General features: G+C 42.6%; 1 protein-coding gene across 3 annotated transcripts in view; it reads right to left on the bottom strand.

The window, feature by feature from the left end:
• LOC308467080 (caM kinase-like vesicle-associated protein) overlaps positions 1 to 23316 on the bottom strand; it is a 60871-nt gene that overhangs the window by 25156 nt on the left and 12399 nt on the right. Inside the window, exon 1 of one of the 3 annotated variants that reach the window (XM_080988491.1) lies at positions 23034 to 23056. The exons of the other annotated variants lie outside the window; for them this stretch is intronic. The gene's annotated coding sequence lies outside the window, so the exon portion shown is untranslated. Of the gene's footprint in view, positions 1 to 23033; positions 23057 to 23316 lie in introns of those variants that run through there. 3 annotated transcript variants of the gene reach the window in all.

Genomic DNA, 23316 nt, shown 5'->3' with positions numbered 1-23316 from the left:
GGTCCATGGGCTATCTTTTTCTTTGGTGATCCCTTGTAGCTGAGTAAGGTTGTCTTCCATGAACACGGTTTTAACAATGAGTCTGTAAGAGACTGTGGAGGCCAATTCTGGATCCAGACATCCTTCCACAGTGGGGATATTGGTTTCCCGACGGGAGTTGGTCCCGGTGAGGGTTTGCCAAACGTGCCTTCCTCCTAGCACGTTTCTCTCTTTCATCCTGAGTTTAAGTTCCTTCAAAACCCAAGACACCTTTGGTAAAGGCTGTTCTCCAACTGGAGTGCTTGCAGACCAGTGTTTCCCAGTTGTCAGTGTTTATACTACATTTTTTTTAGATTTGCCTTGAGAGAGTCTTTGAACCTCTTTTTTGACTACCAGCATTACGCTTTCCATTTTTAAGTTCTGAATAGAGTACTTCCTTTGGAAGACGATAATCAGGCATCTGAACAATATGACCAGACCAACCAAGTTGATATTGAAGAATCATTGCTTCAACACTGGTGATCTTTGCTTCTTCTAGTACACTGGCATTTGTTCACCTGTCTTCCCAAGTCATGTGTAAAAGTTTTCAGTGACACCATTGATGGAATCTTTCGAGGAGTTGATGATGGCGTTTATAAGTGGTCCATGTTTCCCAAGCATACAGTAAGGCTGGCAGTACACTAGCTTTGTAAACAAGCATTTTGGTTCCCCTGTGAATGTCCTGGTCCTCAAACACTCTGTGTTTCAATCAGGAGAAAGCTACAGAGCTCAGGCAATGCTGGATTTCGGCATCAGTGTTGGCCCTTGTGGAAAGATAACTGTGCAGGTAGGGAAAGTGATCAACATTTTCCAATGTTACACCATTAAGTTGGATTTGAGGTGCTGCCAATAGGTTGTTTTGTGCTTGTTGGTGCAGCACTTTGGTTTTTTGGATATTGAGCAATAGCCCAAGTTTTCTTTGAAAGCTTCTTTGAAGATATTTAGGATGGTTTGGGTAGTTGTACACACTATGTTGTCATCAGCATACTGAAGCTCTATGACTTAAGTTATGGTAACCTTACTCTTATGGTAACCTACTCAGATTAAAGAGCTTTTCATTTGTTTGATTCAGTATATGATTTCTACCCCGGTGGGGAGTTTCCCTTTGACAAACTGTAGGATCATGACAATGAAAATAATAAATAGAGTTAGGGCGATAACACAACCCTGTTTAGCACCTGATCCCACTTGTGAATGGTTCACTTTGAGAGCCATTGCTATCTGCAATTGCTGCTGTCATATTATCATGTTCACAAATTTATCTGGGCAGCCAGTTTTCAGAAGGACAGTCCACAGGGCATTGAGATGTACAGTGTTGAAGGCCTTAAAGGTAAAGGGTAAAGGGACCCCTGACCATTAGGTCCAGTCGCAAACGACTCTGGGATTGTGGCGCTCATCTCGCTTTATTGGCCGAGGGAGCCGGCGTACAGCTTCCGGGTCATGTGACCAGCATGACTAAGCCGCTTCTGGCAAACCAGAGCAGCGCACAGAAACGCCGTTTACCTTCCCGCTGGAGCAGTGCCTATTTATCTACTTGCACATCGTGCTTTCGAACTGCTAGGTTGGCAGGAGCAGGGACCGAACAACGGGAGCTCACCCCGTTGCAGGAATTTGAACTGCTAACCTTCTGATCAGCAATCCCTAGGCTCAATAAATGCTGTATACAGGGGTTGGTTTTGCTCTCTGCATTTTTCTTGAAGCTGTCAAGAGGTGAAAATCATGTCCACTGTTCCCCTAGAAGGTCAAAAACCATTTTGGGATTCAGGAAGGGTCACCTCAGATATTGTTAAGAGACGGTTTGCTAAGATCCTTCCAAGAATTTTGCTGGCCTCAGCTAGTAAAGAGATGCCATGATAGATTCTGCAATCCGTTCTGTCACCTTTTTCATGTTCATGATAATTTTGGAATCCCTAAAGTCTACTGGGATCTCCTCTCTCTCCCAGATTTTTTCGATGAGCTTGTGAAGTTGTTGTATAAGTTTAATTCCGCCCACTTTGAAGACTTTGGCAGGTATCTCCACCGACAGACCAGGAACAGGCACTGGGTGCAGTTGGAGGAGAAGCAAAGTAACTACATCATGGCTCTGCAACTATTAAGCTGGAATTGTAATGGTTTGAACTCCCCTCAGAAAAGGAGATCTGTGTTTCATTTATTAAAAAAGGAACAATTGGACTTGATTTGTTTACAAGAAACACATGTAACAAGGCTACACAGGAAAATACTGATTAATAAAAGACTGGGTCAGGAGTTTATTTCATCGGACAAGGTTAAAAAAAGAGGGGTAGTGATTTATGCAAAGGAGAGACTATTACCGAAATTTATCCTCAAAGATGACCAAGGAAGATTTGTGGCAATTGAAATTCAAACACAAGGAGAAAAATTCTTGATAGTAGGAGTTTATGCACCAAATGAGGGGAAATCTGAATTTTTTAAAAAGTTGCATGAGACCTTGATGGACTATTTGGATTATAATGTGATTTTGATGGGAGATATGAATGGAGTGGTATCTACACACATGGACAAGGCGCAAAGACAGGCAGTCACTAAGGATGGCAGACTACCGAAAACTTTTTTTGAGATGACAGACAACTTGGACTTAGTTGATATCTGGAGAACAAAGAATCCCTTGGCCAGAGAGGGAACCTTCTTCTCTGGAGCCAAACTGACATGGACAAGAATTGACCAAATATGGGTAACTAGAGGAATGGCGCCAAAGATAAGAAAAGTGGAAATCTGCCCAAAAACCTGCTCCGACCATAATGCGGTTAAGATGGAAATGAAACTAACACCAACTGGTTCCTTCAGATGGAAGATGAATGACACCTTATTTAGAGATGAAGAAGTGATTAAGAAGGCCCAAAAAACCTTGAGAGATTATTTTGAGATAAATATGAACACCAATGTTGAAAAAAGAGTAATCTGGGACACAAGCAAAGCTGTTATGAGAGGGTTCTTGATACAACAGAATGCATTAAAGAAGAGAATCCAAAATGAGAAGAAGGATAAAATTTTGGACAAAATAAAGGAAATGAAAAGAAATTGAGAGCAAAACCAAAGTCACAAGAGATATTGAGAGAAATAAAGTTATATCAAGTACAATACATGAAAATGATGAATCAAGAGATAGAATGGAAAATCAAACAAATGAGACTAAAGACATTTGAGTCGGCTAATAAATGTGGGAAATTATTGGCTTGGCAAATGAAAAAAAGACAAAAATTAAATACAGTTACAAATCTAGAAGTGGAAGGAAGGAATATACAGAACCCAGCTGAGATTAGAAATTGTTTCCAGAGGTATTTTAAACAACTATATACACAAGGGCCACAGAAAGAAATTGATATAGACCGATTTTTGAAAACAAATGGATTACAAAAAATCTCTCAAGAAAATAAATTAATGTTGAACTATAAAATAACTGAACAGGAGATAGAAGGTGCCATTCAGAATATGCAATTGGGTAAATCTCCAGGACCGGACGGACTGACTTCTAGATATTACAGATCTTTAAAAGAATGGTTAGTACAACCTTTAAAAGAAGTCTGTAACGAAATAATGGATGGGAAAAGGGCACCAGAGTCGTGGAAAGAAGCGTATATCACACTTGTACCAAAAACAGAGACTGAAAAGACGCAGCTTAAGAACTACCGCCCCATATCACTGCTCAATGTGGATTACAAAATTTTTGCTGACATCTTGGCTAAAAGACTAAAAAGAGTGTTGGTGGAAGAGATACATAAAGACCAAGCAGGCTTTCTCCCAGGTAGACATCTATCTGACAATGTGAGAAACATAATCAATATTTTAGAAAAATTACAAGTGAATATAAATACTAAGGCAGTTTTAATATTTGTGGACGCGGAGAAAGCTTTTGACAACATTTCTTGGAGTTTTATGAAGAAGAACTTACAGGGTATGGGGGTAGGCCAAGGTTTTGAAAACGGTATAAGTGCAATATATTCTGAACAAAAGGCTAAATTAATTGTAAATAATGTGGTGACGGAAGAATTTAAGATAGAAAAAGGGACACGACAAGGTTGCCCAATCTCCCCATTGCTTTTTATATCGGTCCTGGAGGTTTTGTTGAACATGATTAGAAGGGACCAGTTGGTTAAAGGTATATATGTCGGAGCCAAACAGTACAAATTGAGAGCATTTGCAGATGACTTAGTATTGACGTTACAGGGGCCAGAATCTAGTACCAAAAGGGTTTTAGAACTGATTCAAGAATTTGGTCAGGTTTCAGGATTTAAACTGAATAAGTTAAAAAACCAAGGTTTTAGAGAAAAACTTAACACCAATTGAGAGAGAGAGGTTTCAGAATGAGACAGGTTTAACAGCGGCTAAGAAAGTTAAATACCTGGGGATTAACATGACAGCAAAAAATGGGAATTTATTTAAAGACAACTATGAAAAATGTTGGGCTGAAGTGAAAAAAGATTTAGAAATTTGGTCAAATTTGAAGCTTTCACTGCTGGGTCGTATTGCTGCGATAAAAATGAATGTATTGCCTAGAATGTTGTTTTTGTTTCAAACATTGCAAATTGTGGACAAAATGGACTGTTTCAAGAGGTGGCAGAGAGATATTTCTAGATTTGTCTGGCAGGGCAAGAAGCCTAGAATAAAATTTAAAATATTAACAGATGCAAAGGAAAGAGGTGGATTTGCCCTGCCAGACTTTAAACTTTACTATGAATCAGCAGCTTTTTGCTGGTTGAAAGAATGGCTGCTTCTTGAAAACACAGACATTTTGGATCTAGAAGGTTTTAACAATGTATTTGGGTGGCATGCATATCTGTGGTATGATAAGGTCAAAGCACATAAAGCATTTAAAAATCATATTGTCATGAAAGCATTGTTTAATGTTTGGACAAGATACAAGGACTTATTGGAAAACAAAACCCCAAGGTGGCTGTCACCGATGGAAGCGAAAGCTCAGAAAAAGCTCAATATGGAGGTCAAATGGCCAAAATATTGGGAAATTTTGGAACAAGATGGAGATAGACTGGAACTGCAGAGTTTTGAGAAATTAAAAAACAAAGTGCGAGATTGGCTTCATTATTATCAGATAATGGAGGCATATAATTTGGACAAGAAAATTGGCTTCCAGGTGGAAAAATCAAAATTAGAAACAGAACTGTTAGAACCCAAAACCAAGATTTTGTCAAAGATGTATAACTTGCTGTTGAAATGGAATACTCAGGATGAAACGGTGAAATCTGCTATGATTAAATGGGCACAAGATGTTGGACATAACATAATGATGGCTGACTGGGAACAGTTATGGACCACAGGTATGAAATTTACGGCATGTAATGCCTTAAGAGAGAATATTATGAAAATGATATACAGGTGGTACATGACACCAGTCAAGCTTGCAAAAATCTATCATTTGCCCGATAATAAATGTTGGAAATGTAAAGAAACCGAAGGTACATTCTTTCACCTTTGGTGGACGTGCCCAAGGATTAAGGCTTTCTGGGAGATGATTTACAATGAAATGAAAAGGTATTTAAATATACTTTTCTGAAGAAACCAGAGGCCTTTCTCCTGGGCATGGTCGGCCAAATGGTGCCAAAGAAGGACAGAACTTTTTTCATGTATGCCACAACAGCAGCAAGAATACTTATTGCAAAGTATTGGAAGACACAAGACCTACCCACTCTGGAAGAATGGCAGATGAAGGTGATGGACTACATGGAACTGGTGGAAATGATTGGCAGAATCCGAGACCAGGGAGAAGAGTCGGTGGAAGAAGATTGGAAGAAATTTAAAGAATATTTACAGAAATATTGCAAAATTAATGAATGTTAGAATGATGTTGGAATGAAGTTAGGTGGTTTAAGCAGTAATGCTATAAAGGTGTATGTAAAAAAGGATTGTTAATAGATGAAAATTTAAAGCTATAGTATATTAAGTTAAAGGATCATGAGAAAACAAAGAGGGAAAGAAATTGCTGACTTAACTAATTGAGCTGGAATACAAAAAAGGGAGGTATGAGGAGGTCAGGGAAACAAGGATATGAATGTAAGCTATGGAAAGATTGACCCATTTTTCTTTTTTCTCTTTTTAAGTGTCTTTTATTCTTTTATTCTGTATTTTGTATTTTTTTTGTATTTTTACTTTTTGTTTTTCTGTAATTCTTTTTTTCTCTGAAATTTTAATAAATATCATTTAAAAAAAAAAGAAGAAGACGACTTTGGCAGGTATCCCAACAGGTCCGCTGGCTTTGTTGTTTTTCATTTGGTTAATAGCTGTACAAAGCTCTCCCAGATTTGGAGATACTGCAAGCTCATCTCTAATTTGTTTTTGCGGGATTTGTGAGAGGACCTCAGCAGCTACAGGGGAGTTGTAGTTAAGGAGATGCTGGTATATATAAACCTCCCTGTTATAAGTAGCCATGATAGTGGGAAAGGGAGACTCTGGGATGCCATGGCCCTTAGGCATGGTTATTATGGGGTGCCAGCTGTATGATCTTACTCACCCCTTTAGTCCACCCTTATGCTCTGCTCTCTGGGCAACACACATACGACTCAGATACCTTCACCCCTGAGCTCTTTATCACTTTCCAAACACAAGAAGACACTAATTTCTGAAAAGACGCATGGCATGGTGCCTCTGCTTCAAATCCTGCAGAAGGAGGGAGGGAAGGAGAGAGGGACACCTTGCCCAGACCTCCGGGAGCAATGGCAAACTAAAACTTGGAGGCATAGACACGGATCACAAGAGCAGTATGTCCCATGACAATAATAGGGCACAGCCCCCCCCCCCCCCCGGGGCCTTCCTGCATCTTTGCTGGAGGTCTAGGAGACCTCCCTCTCTCAAACTCTTGCTGTTAAGTGTAGACAGTGCTAAGCGGGATGGGCAATAGAATAGCACTGATTCAGGGAACTTGCAGACCACAGAGCTATTTTTTGCTGAGATTCACACCTGCAAATTCAAAATACACAATTAAAGATGATTTTTGAACTCTTGCACAACAAACTTGCTTCCCCAAAAGATCAGACTTTTCCTGACAAAGTAATGGAGAAATGCATTAGAAAATGGTGCGAAACACTTGCTTTGCTGCAACTGTAATCTAACCTCTGCACAAACAAATCAGAACAAATGTTCATTAAAGAGCCAACATCATCTAATCTCCTTGTAAAAAAAAATAAATCAGGTTGAATGCTCGATAATCAGGTTGTCTGGAAGCACTCTCAGTATAAGGCAGCTTCCTGCACACCTATGCTTTTCAAATGGCCTCTCAGGCCATTTATTAGTTGGACTGTTTATTAGTTGGACTGTGTGGCTGAGCTTAACTGTGTTTTCTTCTGGCCTTCTTAATATTGGGAGGAGAATGGATAAGTTTTCTTTTTTCCTTTTTTGGTTTGGGGTTTTCAGAAATGGAAGAAACAAACTAAATATATTTTCAACTATATGAGTGAATAAAATCTCCAGTGCTCTTTCTCCCAAAGGTGGTCAGACTACCAGTTGCAGAGCTGGCAGCCAGTGGGTTCTGTTCACAAACTCCTTTCCTAGCATGGGCCTCTTGCTCTCCAGAAAGATTCTCAGGGTGTCATTGGTGATTGACATAGCCTTCCTTTCTGAGCAGAGGGACGATCTGTCTCTTTCTTCCCCCACTCCCTTCCTGCATCAGTTTTCAGTGAGTCATCAAGAACCTGAGGAACAGATCCATATAATTTCTGACTCCAAACTTATATAGTTGGATATCATATCTGGAGGCAGCTGCTTCTTACCCAGGAATAAAATGTCCCAGTTTTCTGTTGTGATTGCTGTACATTTGAATTCCTCACAAGCAAACCAACTCCTGCCTCAGGCTTGTTTTTTGACCCTTAACCCTTTTTCCTTTTCAGTAAATCTATTATTTTGACAACAGCATTGCTAAATACCTTGTAAAGGGTGACATAACTGCCAGAAAAAGTTGCAAAAGCCTGCATAAAAGGAGGGACCTTCTTGCCACTCTCAGCAGCAACTCAGCTGTCGGCCACCAGGCTCACTTCTTTTGTTCCAAATGGCTACTCAGCACTTTGATTTTTGTACTCTTGGATTTGTAGTTTATTTCTTCCAAGCAAGGTGACCAATGCAGGAGGGCCACAGCTCCATCATCCTTGACCATTGGCCATGCTGACTGGGGCTGATGTGAGTTAGAGGAGGTAATTATGGAGACAGGTGCTTTTCTCACATAAGGGCACCAATGAAAAAGATGCTTGAAATGATCAGGGTGGACAGTAAGCTGTGCAACACCCACATCTCTTCTGTTGAAATATACAATTACTGACTCACACTTGCGTACATGAAAGGGTTAACCTGAGCTCACTTTACCTAATAGTAGAGTCATCTCATTGACAAGAAAGGCATGCACAAGAAATAGTTTGCAGAGAGGCCATTTAGAACAGCAAAAGTGAGTGTCACATCTTAATTTGAATTACTTGCCCGGCAATAGAATGTTGAGAAACAGTGCAACTTAGGGTCAAAGTGGACAGCATGTTAAATGTGTATTTGCATTTAAGGTGTGCATTTAAAAGCTGCAAACAGAAGCTGCTTTGGGGCGGCAGGGTGTATATATATATATATATATATATATATATATATATATATATATATTTGTGTGTGTGTGTGTGTGTGTGTGTGCGCGCGCGCTAACCAGCAATTAGCAGGGTTGCAGTGTCTTGAGGCCTGACAAAAACCCCTCTGCAGAAACAGCTATTTGCATCGGAATGAGATCCAAGAGATGGGAGAAGGTGTGCATTGCTGAAAGGAAGCAGAAACAGCCCAGGGATGATGGGCAGGAGGACTGAGAGGGGGCAGAAGAGGCAGAGTACTTGAAAAACAGAGACCTTGTGGGGTTGGCAGGAGAAATGAGTGGGGGAGCTGGAAACCTGAGAAAGAAAGAAGGGCAAACAAGAAACGAACAGAGAGAATGGAAATAAGCCCTCAGACAGGATTGGACCAGAGTAGAATTTGCAGCTTTTTCATCCCCTCATGTGTCTCTACCTTTAGTGGCAGCTTAACCTGCAGTCAAAGCTTGTCACCTTATTTATTGATTTATTATTATATTTATATTCCACTGTTCTTCCAATGAGCTCAGAATGACACACTTAGCATAGAATCATACTCTCCAACATTTCTCTGCTGAAAATAGGAATGTCCTATTCCATTATTATTATTATTATTATTATTATTATTATTATTATTCTCCACCCATCTGATTAGGTTTCCCTAGGACATATTCACAAACTGGCAATAATCTACAAAAAATAATAATATAGAACAATATAGAACTATTTTCACAAGAAGTGTTGCAAAATAAACAAAGCAAGAGGGAAACAAATACAGTAATCATACATTTTAAAAGTCTGACAGGAAGAGGTCATGGGGGCACTTTTATCAAATTAGTCCAACTCTCTGTAGTAGCTTACGGCTCACTCCCATGCATGGTTACTCAGCAGTAAGTGCCACTGGGTTCAGGTGGATTAATTTATATTAAATATGTCCAGGGCTGCAGCCAGCACTCCTGGTGCAGCTAAAGGGAGCCATGACACAGGCTGCAAATAAACCAGCCTTCACCAACATGGCCCCTTCCAGATGTTTTGGAACACAACTCTCATCAGTGCATGCTTGCTAGAGCTGATGGGAGTTGTGGGTGAAAACATCTGGGAGGGCACCAGGTTGGTGGAGGCTGCTATAAACACTTTCATGCGAGTAGACCCTGTGTAGGCATCTAAGGATTGCACTGTAATGCCCATTAAAAGCAGTGGGATTTAAGTCAATTGCAATCACTTGCTCAATTGCTTTCAGTGGGACTTATCTTTGAAAAAACATTCTTAAGATTATGGTGTAGGGACTTGTTCCCTACAGTTCCTGCCTTGATCATGGCTTACTTTGCCTGGATCACACACCTTTCCACATTGCACAGGCAGAAACAGCTGCACATCTGTACGGACACCATTTTTAATACCACAAATCTCTGCCTGAACTCCCCCCACTGGGCAGCACACACAATTGCACATCACTGAAGGCTCTATTGTGCCTAATGTAGTCATCTGTTCTGCAAACAGTTTTAAAGCCAAGCCAGTGTCTGTGTTTGAGCCAGAAACCATGAGACCCACAATATGTCATTCACAGTTCAAAATAGATTTTAGCAGGTGCAGTGTGTGAAACAGAAGACTGTACTGCGCGTGGTACCCTGTTGCAATGGTTTTCAGCCAGTGTGCCGTGGCACCCTGGGGTGCCTTGAATGATGGTCAGGGGTGCTGCAGGCAACACTGGCCTCTGTCCCTCTTTCCCCCCTTCTGAGGCCCTCTCACATCTCTGCCTCCCAGCTGTTTGTTGCAGCAGCCCTGGCTACAAGCTCCCCATGCGAAGGGTGCCTCTTGGGGTGGCCAGGGGTGCTTCCCAGGCCTCTGTGGGGCAGTGTGAGGAGGCACCTCTCTTTGGGGTTGGGGGCAGCAGCTCAGAGACCAGGGACGGCAGCAGCGGCTGCCCAGAGGACTCCAAAGGAGAGGAGAGGAGGCTGAGGGAACACTCCACAAGGGAGGGGGGGAAAGGGTGAGGGGCTGACAGCTCTGCAAGCAAGGGGTGACAAAACTGGGCTCCTGAGCCCCACAGGGGAGCTGCAGAAAGTATGTAGTTGGTTAAGGGAGCCGTGGACCCAAGAAGGTTGAGAATCTCAGCCCTAATGTATAGGCCTGCATGTTCACTGGAGATCAGGTACATTATTCCCTCCTCCATACAAGCCCTGGAAAGGGAATTGAACCCTGAAGATGAATGACAGCTGCAGACCCTCCAAGTGTCCCTATTTTCCAGGGACATCCCTGATTTGGCAAAGCTGCCCTGATTTCTGATTTGATCCCAGAATGTCCCGCTTTTCCTTAGGACTTCCCTATTTTCTGCAAAGGAGAGCCTATCACCAAAATTCCTATTTAAAGACGACCAAGGAAGATTTGTAGCAATTGAAATTCAATCACAAGGAGAGAAATTCTTGATTTTAGGAATCTATGCACCAAACGAAGGAAAATCGGAATTCTTTAAGAAGTTACATGAGACTCTGATGGATTACACGGACTATAATATGATTTTGATGGGAGATATGAATGGAGTGGTGCCTACAAATATGGATAAGGCACAGAGACAGGTAGTCACCAAAGATGGTAGACTACCAAAAACCTTTTTTGACATGACTGAAAATATGGATTTAGTTGATATTTGGAGAATGAAGTGTTAGGATATTTCCGTTCCACCTTAAAAGGGAGCAGGCTTTGTGAGTCAGAGTCTGCGCATTTCCTGTTCACAGGATGTTTATGTTTTCTGTTGCTTTCGTTTTCTCTCTGTGTGTCGTAGACACTAAAGCAGGCAGTCATGTTTTTCTGTGTTCTGATCAATGCTGAATAAACTTGTAAATAATGCTCTCCTGAGTGCGACTTTTGCTGTGCATTATCTGCTGATAAAGAGTGTGCATGAGCTCTGGAATGTGGCAAGATATCTTCTAGAAACTCATGTCGCTAATTGCTGATACTGCGTGCCTATGGGAGATCGATGGATCGTCCGGCAGACGGCTTGGGGCCATGATGGACTTTGTCTCCCTGGCAGTATCCCAACAACAGGTTTCGGGCCCAGATTCACAGCACTTACAGGAGAGTAAGACTGCGACAGACTGCTGAAAGGTATGTGGAGGAAAAGCGAAAGTGAGGCTTTTCTGTTTGCCGCGGCAAGGGCTTCAGATGTCCGGCTGGCCTAATTGGTCTGGGAGCTGCGCCAGAGGTTTCGTGATTAATGAGAGCCGAGATAAGAAGTTTTTGAAGGCATAAAGGCTCAAGGCTCAAGTAAAAAGCTGGAATGGAGTTTTTCCAAGCTTCTGAGGCTGCTGAGTGCCCAAAGTTAAATCGGCACAATTATAAAACCTGGGCTGTGTGGTGTGAGAGTTTGCTGCGTCAGTTTGGAGTGTGGCATACTGTGTGTGAGGCCCCTCCAGTTCCTCTGACAGATAGATGGAAGGCCGAAAATTCGAAGGCCATTGACGTAATAGTCTTGTCCGTCTCTCTGGAGGAAATTAAAACGCTTGCTGGCAACACCACTGCACGTAAGATGTGGAATGCTTTGAAAGTAGCCCATCTGCCAGTCATCTCAGCCCAGAGTTTGACTGCATCGGAGGTCCTGGCTGTTTCCCAGAATGCGAGTGAATGCAGGGATGCCGAGGGCACCGGTTGCAAGCTGCAGGGGGAGCTGACTGTCACGTCATCCCAGGCAGCATTCCAGCCTCCAGGGGGAGCCAAGGAGTCAGCAGCTGAGAACTCTGTTTCTCGTGAGAACCAAGGTCATCGCCTTTGCAGAGGCCAGAAGGCCAGAAGTAAACAGAGGCAGACGCCTGCAGATGGCCAGAAGCAGAGGGAGGGTGAAAAGCCCACGCCGGTGGAAAACAAGGCTTTGTTTGCTGGCACAGCTTCACCAAAGGCTAAAGGCAAGTCTGATGGCCAGGAGCAGGGGGGCAAGCTGCAAAAGCCCACGCCGGTGGAAAACAAGGTTTTGCTTGCCAGAAAGACTGCTCCAAAGGCCAAAGCCAGATTTGTTGTAGATTCTGGTGCATCAAGGCACATTGCCAACAATCGGCACCTGTTTATCTCCTTCACGCCTCAAGATGGTGAGATCCACCTGGCTGACGGAAAGACGTTGCGAATCGCAGGAGAAGGGACTGTGAAACTGGCAAGTCTGCACACTACCATCAAAGATGTACTATATGTTCCAGGTGCTGCAGACAATTTGCTCAGTGTCCCACAGCTGACTGGGCGTGGTTTTGAGATTTCCTTCAAGAGGAGCGTCTGTGTCATCAGAAAAGGCAAAGAGGACATTTTGCATGCAAAGTTTATGGATGGCTTGTTCTGTATAACTTATGATGACATTGGTGCTGTTGTGTCTGATGTTGATTCTTGTTGTGTTGCACAAACTAACAAAGTTCTTCATGCAGGATGCATTCACGATGCACATCAAAGGTTTTGTCACCTCTCTTGGAAGGCACTGGCCAAGATGCCAGAGATGGTTGAGGGTTTGAACATCAAACCCTGTAAGTTTCACATGAAATGTATATCTTGTGCAGAGAACAAGGTGAAGGTTGCTCCAAAAGGCAAGGAGTCTAGCAGGCAGGCTTCCAAACCCTACCAGCTAGTGCACGCAGACCTGGTTGGTCCACTTGCGCCCTCTTTGGGTGGAGCAAGGTACTTCATGGTTCTAATTGATTCTTTTTCCAGGTACATTCATGTGTTTATGCTCGAGCAGAAATCGCAAGCGTTTCCTAAGTTCAAGGCATTCTGTGCTTGGTTGGAGAATGTTCACGGTAAACATATTGGCTGTCTCTTTACTGATCGGGGTGGGGAGTTCACTTCACAGCAGTTTGAAGCTTTCCTGACTGAGAAGGGAATGCAGCATGACTTGTCAACGCCTAGATCGCCATGGATGAATGGGCTTGCGGAGCGAGCAAATCAAACGTTGCTGCAAGGAATGAGAACATTGTTGCATGATGCCAATCTCCCTGATAAGTTTTGGGGGGAGGCTCTGTCGAATTTTGTTTACACTTTTAATCGCAGATTGTCATCACCTATTGGTTGTACCCCCTATGAGAAGATGTTTGGTAAGAAACCCAACATCAAACACATGAGAATCTTTGGTTCTGACATGTGGGTACACACCCCACAGAGCAACAAGCTTGGGAAGCGTGGGGCACATGGTTTGTTCATGGGGTACGAAAAAGGTGCATACAGGGTATGGATGACCAACTCTAAGTCCATTAAGTTCACAAAGAGTGTTGAGTACAATCCTAAGTGGGGGGAAAATGTGGGAATTTTCCAGAGTTACCCAGAGGAGGATGAAGGTGATGTCAAAGAAGCAGCTAAAGCTGAGGAAGCTGCTGAGGATGATGATGACGATGATGATCAGAGTTCGGATTCCAGTTCAGTGGGCGGCGCTGCTGCTGATGTCAGTGACAGTGATGACACAGCAGACTACAAGAGCGCAAAGGCCTCAGTCAGACCATCTGATGCGTCTGACAATGAACTGGAAGAACCACTGTTCACCATTGGTCACTTTTCTCCTAAGAAGGAGGAGATGAGTCCAGAAGACTTGCGTCTAGTATGCAGATCTGAAAGAGCCACAAAGGGCAGACCTCCAAAGAGATTTGCTGATGAGTTTGCTAAGACAGCAACTGCTGTTCTTAGTAGCTCAGAGAAGGTGTGGGAACCTTCAAGCTTCAAAGAGGTTCAGGAGTTAACCTCTGAAGATGCTGAGCCTTGGCTTAATGCCATGAAGGCTGAAGTTGATTCCTTGAATAGGAACCAAACTTGGGAACTGGTACCGGTAGTCCCAGGGATGAGACTGGTTGGCAGCAAATGGGTCTTCAAGGCCAAGACAGACCAGAATGGCAAGGTAGTTAGACACAAAGCCAGATTGGTTGCCAGAGGTTTTTCACAGGTACCAGGACAGGATTACCACGAGACCTACTCACCCACCGTCAAATATGAGAGCATTCGGCTGATGCTCAAGATTGCTGCGGAGGAGAAACTGCATGTTTCCCATCATGACATTAATACAGCTTTTTTGTACGGGATTTTGGGGGAGGAGCTGTTTATGCTTCCACCAGACGGGATGCAGATACAGAAGGGAATGGTCTGTAAACTGTGGAAATCCTTATATGGTCTCAAGCAGGGTGCCAGGTGTTGGAACACAAAGCTCACTGAGACATTGCTTTCTCTAGGTTTTCACCAGGGCAAAGCTGATCCATGTGTGTTTGTCAAGGAGGAGGGGCAAAACAAACTGTATTGTTTATGTTTTGTTGATGATCTTCTGATGTTTTGGAAGAATCAGGCTTTGTACCAAAGCACCCTAGCTCAACTGAAGGAGCACTTTGACATGAAAGATCTTGGTGAGGTATCCAACTATCTTTCTCTGCAGGTGGAGAGGGACCAAGCAGGTAATTTTCTGGTACACCAAACACAGAAAATTGCTGATGTATTAACCAGGTTGAATTTGGTTGATGCAAACCCAGCAGACACACCGATGGTGACAGGTTACCAGGTAGACAGTACTGCTGAAGCGTTTTCTGACACAACGCTGTACAGATGCATTCTAGGCAAGTTGAATTTCATTGCTAGATGTTCAAGACCTGACATAGCTGTAAGCACTAACCTGCTTAGCAGACATGCTAACAATCCTACTGTTCAGGATTGGAAAGCTCTGAAGTGCATAGCCTGCTATTTGAAAGGGACTTTGCACTACAGGCTGAGGTTCACCAGTCAGAAGACTGGAGGTCTTGAAATCTTTGCAGATGCAAGTTTTGGAATTGACACCACGGATGGTACAAGCACTTCTGGAGTATGCTACATGTACAACCACTGTCTGTTTGACTGGCTGTGCAAAAAGCAGACGACAGTGAGCCTAAGTTCCTGTGAAGCGGAACTCAATGCTCTGTCATTTTCACTCATGGATTGTGAATGGTTGATGCAACTGTTTAAGGACATCGGAGTTTCTGTGAAATGTCCTGTACAAGTGTATCAAGACAATAGATCCTGTTTGGCTTTGCTGAACTCAGAGAGTTGCAAGCAAAGGACCAAGTACTTGCGAATTAAGCTACATCGTGCAAGAGAGTGTATTCAGAAAGGACTCATTCAGGTGTCCTACATGCCAGGAAATGAAATTCCTGCTGAACTGTTGTCTAAGGTTGTTAACAGAGAACAACTTAAGGTTTACGTACAAAGGTTGCAATTGGGTTGAACCACAGGTACTACAGGTTACACGGAAAGGGGGAGGATGTTAGGATATTTCCGTTCCACCTTAAAAGGGAGCAGGCTTTGTGAGTCAGAGTCTGCGCATTTCCTGTTCACAGGATGTTTATGTTTTCTGTTGCTTTCGTTTTCTCTCTCTGTGTCGTAGACACTAAAGCAGGCAGTCATGTTTTTCTGTGTTCTGATCAACGCTGAATAAACTTGTAAATAATGCTCTCCTGAGTGCGACTTTTGCTGTGCATTATCTGCTGATAAAGAGTGTGCATGAGCTCTGGAATGTGGCAAGATATCTTCTAGAAACTCATGTCGCTAATTGCTGATACTGCGTGCCTACGGAAGATCGATGGATCGTCCGGCAGATGGCTTGGGGCCATGATGGACTTTGTCTCCTGGCAGTATCCCAACATGAAGAACCCTCTGGGAAGAGAGGGAACTTTCTTCTCTGAGGCTAAAATGACATGGACAAGAATTGACCAAATCTGGGTAACCAGGGGATTGGCTCCGAAGATCAGCAAAGTGGAGATTGGCCCCAAAACTTGTTCTGACCATAATGCGGTGAAGATGGAAATGAAATTGATGCCAAGTGGTTCCTTCAGATGGAGGATGAATGATACTTTGTTTAGGAATGAAGAGGTGACCAGGAAGGCCCAAAAAACCCTAAGAGATTACTTTGAGATAAACATGAACACTACAGTGGAAAAAAGAGTAATTTGGGATGCAAGCAAAGCGGTGATGAGAGGATTCCTAATACAACAGAATGCAATTAAGAAGAGAACTCAGAATTAAAAAAAAGGACAAAATCCTGGGAAAGATAGAGGAAGGAGAGAAGAAACTGAGAGCAAAACCAAAGTCACAGGAGATTCTGAAAGAGATAAAGTTATATCAAGTACAATATGCGAAGCTGATGAATCAGGAAATAGAATGGAAGATTAAACAGATGAGGCAAAAGACATTTGAATCGGCAAATAAATGTGGGAAATTGTTGGCCTGGCAAATGAAAAAAAGACAAAAACTCAATACTATCACGAATTTGGAAGTGGAAGGAAAAAATATACAGAACCCAGTGGAGATTAGGAAGTGTTTCCAGAGGTATTTTAAACAACTTTATACACAGGAGAAGCAGAAAGAAATGGACATTGATCGATTTTTGAAAATAAATGGACTACACAAAATCTCTCAAGAAAAACAACTAATGTTGAATTACAAAATAACGGATCAGGAGGTGGAAGGGACTATCCAGAACATGCAATTAGGTAAATCTCCAGGACTAGATTGTTTGACTTCAAGATATTACAGATCTTTGAAAGATTGGTTAATACAACCATTGAAGGAAGTCTGTAATGAAATATTGAAAGGAAGGAAGGCACCAGAGTCGTGGAAGGAAGCTTACATTACACTTATACCGAAAACAGAGACTGAAAAGACACAGCTCAAGAACTACCACCCCATATCGCTGCTAAATGTGGATTATAAAATTTTTGCAGACATTTTGGCCAAAAGATTAAAAAAGGTGTTAGTAGAAGAAATTCATAAAGATCAAGCGGGCTTTCTCCCGGGCAGACATTTGTCTGACAATATGAGGAATATAATTAATATTTTAGAAAAACTTCAAGTGAATATTAATACTAAGGCTGTCTTGATATTTGTGGATGCGGAGAAAGCCTTTGACAACATTTCCTGGAGCTTTATGAAGAAGAATCTACAGGGTATGGGGGTAGGTCAAGGTTTTGAAAATGGTATAGGTGCAATTTATTCAGAACAAAAGGCAAAATTAATTGTGAACAATGTAGTGACAGAAGAGTTTAAGATTGAGAAAGGGACATGACAAGGTTGCCCAATTTCTCCACTGCTTTTTATATCGGTCCTTGAGGCTTTGTTAAACATGATAAGAAAGGACCAAGAGGTCAAAGGTATACAAGTGGGAGCTAAACAGTATAAACTGAAAGCATTTGCTGATGATTTAGTATTGACCCTACAGGAACCAGAATTTAGTACAAAAAGGGTATTGGAACTGATTCAAGAATTTGGGCAAGTAGCAGGTTTTAAGCTGAATAAGACGAAAACTAAGGTTTTAGAGAAAAATTTAACTGTGAATGAGAGAGAGAAGTTCCAGGAAGAGACAGGACTAACGCTGGTTAAGAAAGTGAAATATTTAGGGGTTAACATGACTGCTAAAAATGTAAATCTATTTAAGGATAATTATGAAAAATGTTGGATTGAAGTGAAAAAGGATTTAGAAATATGGTCAAATTTGAAGTTATCATTGTTAGGCCGAATTGCTGTGATAAAAATGAATGTGCTGCCAAGGATGTTGTTTTTGTTTCAAACATTACAAATTTTGGATAAGATGGATTGTTTCAAGAAGTGGCAGAAAGATATTTCCAGATTTGTTTGGCAGGGCAAGAAGCCTCGAATAAAATTTAAGATATTAACTGATGCTAAAGAAAGAGGTGGATTTGCCCTGCCAGACCTTAAACTTTACTATGAATCAGCTGCTTTTTGTTGTCTGAGAGAATGGCTGCTACTTGAAAACATTGACGTGTTGGACCTAGAAGGTTTCAATAATGTATTTGGTTGGCATGCATATTTGTGGTACGATAAGGTAAAAGTACATAAAGCGTTTAAAAATCATATTGTTAGAAAAGCATTGTTTAATGTATGGATAAGATATAAAGATTTGTTAGAAAAGAAAACCCCAAGATGGTTGTCACCAATGGAAGCGAAGGCACAGAAAAAACTCAATATGGAGGCCAAATGGCCGAAATATTGGGAAATTCTGGATCAAGATGGAGACAGAATAAAATTGCAGAGCTTTGAAAAATTGAAAAATAAAGTCTGAGATTGGCTCCATTATTATCAAATAATGGAGGCATACAATTTGGACAAAAAAGTTGGTTTCCAGGTGGAAAAATCAAAATTGGAAACAGAATTGCTAGATTCCAAAATTAAGAATTTGTCAAAAATGTATAACTTGCTGTTGAAATGGAACACTCAGGATGAAACGGTGAAATCAGCTATGATTAAATGGGCACAAGATGTTGGACATAATATAATGATGGCTGACTGGGAACAGTTATGGACCACAGGTATGAAATTTACGGCATGTAATGCCCTAAGAGAAAACTTAATGAAAATGATTTATAGGTGGTACATGACACCAGTCAAGCTTACAAAAATTTACCATTTGCCCGAAAATAAATGTTGGAAATGTAATGAGACTGAAGGCACATTCTTTCACCTTTGGTGGACATGCCCAAGGATTAAGACATTCTGGGAGATGATTTATAATGAAATGAAAAAGGTATTTAAATATACCTTCCTGAAGAAACCAGAGGCCTTTCTCCTGGGCATGGTCGGCCAATTGGTGTTAAAGAAGGATAGAACTTTTTTTATGTATGCAACAACAGCAGCAAGAATACTCATCGCGAAGTATTGGAAGACACAAGATTTGCCCACCCAGGAAGAATGGCAGATGAAGTTGATGGACTACATGGAACTGGTGGAAATGACTGGCAGAATCCGAGACCAGGGAGAAGAGTCGGTGGAAGAAGATTGGAAAAAGTTTAAAGACTATTTACAGAAATACTGTAAAATTAATGAATTAGAAAAATGTTGGAATGAAGTTATATGGCTTTAGTAGAAATGTTATAAGGAATTAAGTACAGATAGGTTAATAGAGCATTAAAGGAAAAAATAAGGTTAGAATGAGTTAAGATAATTATAGGATAGAAAACAGAGGAAGATGGAAAGGAATTGCTGAAATAATTAACAGAAGTGGAATACAAAAAGGGAGGTGTGAGGAGGTCGTGGAAATAAGTGAATGAAAGATGAGATAACGAAATTGTTTGATTTATTTTATTGTTTTTGTTTTGTTTTTGTTGATTTGTTGTGTTGTATTGTATTGTTTTTCTTTTTAATGTCTAAGTTTTTGGAAAAATAATAAATATTATTATTTTTTTAAAAAAGGACTTCCCTATTTTCATCAGATAAATGTTGGAGGGTTTGGAGTTATCCAACTCCTGAGTCGTATGAGGGCAATCCTGTATAGGGAATTTCTTAATGTTTTTAAATGTTTATATATATTGGAAGCTGCCAAGAGTGAGTGGCTGGGGCAACCCAGGAAGATGTGTGGGGTATAACTAGTAAAATTATCATTATGGAATTGGATGTCCCTATTTTCACCGGAGAAATGTTGCAGGCAACTGTTGCATCTCATGCAAGCAATTTTCCATCTCCCATTTTAGGTTACAAACTTTCCACTTTTGGCAAGGAAATATGTTCAGCTCTCAAGCCCAGCCTCAGGTAGCAAATTTGGAGCACAGTTACTCCAAATTTTCAGTCAGAGCTGGCCCTACCATTGGGCAGAGTGAGGCAGCAACCTCAGACAGCAGATGCTTGGGAGCAAGGACTGGTAGTTGTGGTGTTGAAGGGTGGAGCTCCCTCTGTCATGGGGCCTGCCTTGCTTGTCCTTCTCTACACTGCTGCTCTCCCAGCATTGCAGTAATTCACAACAGCCTGTCCATCATCTTCTGCATGTGCAATGATTGGGCTTCTCCAGATGGCAACATGCCATGGATGCACTAAGAGTGCTTTAGGGGTGGGCATATTGGACCGTCTACATATCATTCTGCCCAATTTATTGTTCCATGATCCCAAATGCTACCATCTTATTGCCCTCTGGAGGGGCACAAGGAAAGAAAGACAAAGTATAAACCAGAACTTTTGTGGCAAGTCACAGGATTTCAGCAGGATGTTCCAGCACTTGCCCTTGTTGGAAGAAACACTGAAAGTGTGGATATCACCACAAGCACATATCATCGTGAATACACAATAAAAAGGATGTCTGGGGTGGCTGTGTGTGTGTGTGTGTGTGTGTGTGTGTGTGTGAGAGAGAGAGAGAGAGAGAGAGAGAGAGAGAGAGAGAGATGTCCCTCTTAGGCTGTGTCTTACCACAAATTGCTGTTTATTTTTTAACAGCAGAGTGTCAGGGGATTGAGAAGAAGCCTTTTGGATTTTCATCTTTTGATGTTGAAATGTCCAGGGACAATACTGGCAGATCTAGTACTGGAAGATGCATCTTCTCCTTGCCTCCTGCGTTTTGCTTTTTGAGGCAATCTTGGGGAAAGCTAGGACAACACAGCTTGTTCGGATGCATTTCATTGTTAAGTTTGATGGGCGTACAATAGAGTGCAGATTCCATTGTACCCATTCCGGGCAGCCACAGAAGCCCAGGGTGGAAATCAGGAGCAAAAGAGATATAATGAAAAGGAATAGTTTTTAAAAATGAAGCTCAAATGAGGGGCTTCGGAGAAATGCCGCTCTTCCTCTCTTTCCGCCAGACTAAGGCACAGTTTCTCCTCCATTGCTTGCTAGCGAGACATCGTCTGCGGCTGCATGTGCAGAATCTCTTTCGCGCACTTCACCATATTTGGGACGCTGAAGCAGAAAGCATTTCTCTGTTTCCATCGCTCTGCTGTCACAACGATTACACAACGCTCTCCTCTCTACAAAGTTCCTAGGGGTGGCTGTGGAGTTGCTCACATGCCACGAGGGGGCAGTGCCACACTTGGAAGACAATTAGCTCATCCCCAGCTGTGGGTTTTATGGGGGGGTGATCACAGTGTGTGGCTTGGGACGAGGGAGTGTGCATGGCTGCTTGCGGTGTATGCGCACATCTGGGGACTGATAGCTTCATCACTTTATGACCAGAAGAAGCAGAGGAGAAGGTGAAAAAATTATTTGTACCCTCTTAAAAAACCATGAAGGAACCTGGAGAAACAGCCGCCAGGGATGAATTTGCAGAAGAGGGAGCGCAGGAGAGAGAATAAGGAAGGGAAGGAAGAGAGGAGATCAGAGGAGCTTTTGATGTGATGATCCCCACAGGGCAGCCAGAGTCTGCATACGATTCTGAGGGTGGACTGCTGCTTAGATGGAGACAAAAGATTGTGCAGCCACCCCTGCCCCTCTCTTCTTCTGCTGCCCCTGTCCCATCAGACAACCTCCCTCAACGTTTCCTGCTGAAGACCCCCTCCCTCCTCTGGGTTTCTCAGCCTCAGCTGCTCAGAACCTGTTGCTGCCAGAGAGAGAGCCTGTGGGAAGTTCTCGTAACCCTGTTATCCAGGCTGTAACCTCCAAGAAGGCAGGCATTGCCATGGCAACCCAGTAAAGCACCGTTAGTGTCAGGTAACTTAACAGGCGAGAATGGAAGGAAGGCCCAGGCACATCCAGCAGGAGACACAGGCAGGCACTTGCTCACACCCTCCCTTGTCTTGTTTACACAGCTGTGTAACTATGTGCAACAGGAGATGCAAAACCAGTAGAGGCCCACCTGACACACGGATAGGGAACCAAGGAGTGCCTGTGAGTTTTTCCGTCAAAGTGCCAAGGTGCAGGGGAGGGGGTGCTCAGGCACACAAACGGCCACACAGCGTGAACATCTGTGTCAAGACTGGCATCTGTGCCAGTGCCACATTCACATGCCCCACAAAGTGCACACACACCACTGAGGGCATGCCTCTGCGCACACACCAGGCTCAGGCAGCGCAAGTGTCTCACGGACAAAAAAGCAATTTACATGCAGATAGGCATAAGCAACCATGCTTAGCTGCAGAAACGCCACGTCACAAACCCAAGGGAGGGTGCACTGAGGCACCAAGCCACAAACAGTTGCCGGATCTCAGAATGAACACACATAATGTGGTGCATCTGTATATAGATATTTTGCACACACACACATCCCCACTGGAGACAGAAATGCAAATCTGCATACCAGCACAACCAGTAAGTATATTGTAAGCAGATGGCTGTATTTTGTGACTACGCAGGGGGACCTCTTCATTAGGCATGTTATGACTCCACTGGAAAACATAAACCCTGGGATACAAGGGTGGCCAAGGCACCCCATGGCACAGGAGATCCCTTCCAAACCTGGGCTCCCTTACTAGCTACCCTCCTATACATCTTTATGCATGCACACACAGACAGAGGTACCTCCTTGGCTACCCCATTTGCACTGGGCGGGAGAGCGCCACCTTCTGCTGGGGCCACAGAGGAGACAGCATGAAAACCCTTCTATGAAGGATGATCAGTGGCATGTCCCATTCATGAATCTTGGAGACAATGGGAAGGAAATCTCCCAGAACTTCTCAGGTTCATACAAGGAAGCTGTATCTAACCAAACTGGAATTCTAAAGCCTTTTCTCTCTTCTTTGAAACATCTGACCTCTCGCGTGCTGCAACACTTACTGCTTTTGAAATTGCACCCTCTTTCAAATGCGGTTTGGCATATCACACGGCAGGGGTTGCAGGTGCCGCTGCTGACTGCTCTTGGAGGAAAACAAAACAAATATCACATGGTAGTTGCCCCCCGCCCCCCCCCCCGGCATCTATAGAGTGCCATGAACATCGATGGTCCTAAGTAAACAAGCAGGGACCTTGGCCTTTGACTTTATATGATTTGAAGTCGGGCTGTACATTTTTCTTGGCTTTATTGTTTTATCTTTTTGTAAACCAATTTGTGGGTTGATTT

Source organism: Podarcis pityusensis (genome assembly GCF_964106645.2).
Source record: "Podarcis pityusensis genome assembly, chromosome: 17".
In the NCBI taxonomy this organism is placed as follows: Eukaryota; Metazoa; Chordata; class Lepidosauria; order Squamata; family Lacertidae; genus Podarcis; species Podarcis pityusensis.
The sequence above is the reverse complement of the archived record's forward strand: the minus strand, read 5'-3'. Positions and strand labels throughout refer to the sequence as shown.